The following is a 2,105-nucleotide window of genomic DNA, read 5'->3' as shown; positions in this document are numbered from 1 at the left end:
CATGAGCTCCGAAAACAATGTTTTTCTGATTCTCCAAAATATGCTGGATTGGTGTCCCATGAGCTGGCCATCACTCCTTCTTAGTACTGTCAAATGCTGTTGGTTTGGGTGAAATGAACAAAATAATTGGCTCAAAATTATAGGGTTTTGTTGCATAGTAACTGTAGACATTTCCTTTGCACATTTCTATCCCATTTTCAGTTCCAGAAAAAGAGGAAATGAGCTGCATCAGAAGGAATAATCAGAGCATCACATCCAAGTTCATCCTCTTGGGACTCCCCATCCAGCCAGAGGACCAAGACATGTACTCTGCACTGTTCCTGGCCATGTACCTGACCACAGTGCTGGGGAACCTGCTCATCATCCTGCTCATCAGGCTGGACTCTCACCTCCACACCCCCATGTACTTCTTCCTCAGCCACTTGGTCTTCACAGACATCTCTTTCTCATCAGTCACAGCTCCAAAGATGCTCATGAATATGCTGACACACAGTCAGTCCATCTCAAACCCTGGATATGTGTCTCAGGTGTATGTTTCCTATGTTTTGAAGATCTTGACAGCTTCCTCATCACCTTTATGCCATACGACAGGTACGTGGCCATCTGTCACCCTCTGCACTACACCACTATCATGAATCAGAGCCTCTGTGTCCTTCCAGTAGTTGTGGGTCTTGTCCTTTGTTAGTGCCCTTGTGCACACCCTCCTGCTTGCCTGCCTCTCTTTCTGTGGGAACAAATCTCTGCCCCACTTCATCTGTGACCTCTCTGCACTGCTTAAGCTCTCTAGCTCAGACACCACCGTCAACAACCTGGTTATCTCCACTGTGGGAGTAGTGACTGTGCCATTTATGTTCAGATTGGTCTCTTATGGCCACATTGGAGCCACCATCTTAATAAATCCTTATCAAGGGAATCTGAAAAGCCTTGTCCATGTGTGGTTCTCACCTCTTTTTGGTTTCTCTGTTCTATGGAGCCATTATTGAGTTATATTTTCCCTTCCTTTAGTAACACTGATGATAAGGAAATCATTGTGTCAGTGATGTACACTGTGGTCACACCCATGTTGAATCCATTTATCTACAGTCTGAGGAATCAGGATATGAAAGGAGCACTGAGAGGTATTTTCAGCAAGAGAGTGTGCTAAAATGATGACATGACCTTTCTTACTGGTTGACACAGGCCCCTCACTCCCACCCAATTTTCTTTCCTTTTCTGAATTCCTGCAGTTGGTGTCTCTTGATGAGGTTTCTTTATGCAGCCTGTATTTTTCAACTAGGGTAGTTTTCTTCTTGTATAATTGCTGTAAGTATTCAAATTCTTGGGGAAAGTTTCTCTAAACATATCAGTGCCTTTTCCCTTTGCTTAGCATTTGTGTTTTAAGGACATTTAAAATTCTAATATGACCCAGGTGTTTGCTTCTTTTTCTTAGAAAGTTTATGGCCTCCTATAACAAAGACTTCTATCTTTCTCATGTTAGCAAAAAGTGTCCTTTGGGAGGACCACTGTTTTATTTTTTATTTACTTAATAATAAGTTTGAAAATTGAAGCATAGTTTTTCTTCGTATTTTCAGATTTTTATTTTGTTTTATCTGTTTGAGTGCTTTGCCTGCCTGGATATAAGTACATGACACACAGGCCTGGTCAGAAGAGAAATTGGGTGTCCTCGAATTGGAATTACAGATGGTTGTGAGCCACCATGTGGGGACTTGAAATTCAACTTGGTCTCTGAAAGAGCAAATAGTGTTTTTAACTGCTGATTCATCTCTCTACTGCTATTTTTAATTCCTCTATTACTTATCAAATTTTATTTTTCATTTTCATTTTAATTATTTTCAATTAACACATAAAACAGTATCCATTTTCAGCATTCCAATTAATGGTTTTATAAATGTATACAATTTTGGATACTCGAATCAGAGGAAGTGCGGTTCCTCAAACAACTTTCACTTTTAAGGTGAAAATACTCAAAATACTCTCCCATATTATCACTGTCTTTATCACACTATTTAGCAATAGAACATAGGAACATATTTGTTCCATGACTACGATTCATTGACCAACATTTCCTTATTCCTCTGCCTTCTGTTCTCCTCAGTTGCAATTTC

At 40.1% G+C, this 2,105-nt stretch overlaps 1 pseudogene; it reads left to right on the top strand.

The window, feature by feature from the left end:
* The first annotated feature begins 218 nt into the window (after positions 1-218).
* Positions 219-1,144, top strand: LOC126495362 (olfactory receptor 50-like; annotated as a pseudogene).
* The last annotated feature ends 961 nt before the right edge of the window (positions 1,145-2,105 follow it).

This window comes from Alexandromys fortis, unplaced genomic scaffold (genome assembly GCF_014885135.2).
Source record: "Alexandromys fortis isolate MF-2015 unplaced genomic scaffold, M_Fortis_MF-2015_v1.1 scaffold_447, whole genome shotgun sequence".
NCBI lineage: Eukaryota > Metazoa > Chordata > Mammalia > Rodentia > Cricetidae > Alexandromys > Alexandromys fortis.
This window is presented reverse-complemented; position numbering and strand designations above follow the sequence as displayed.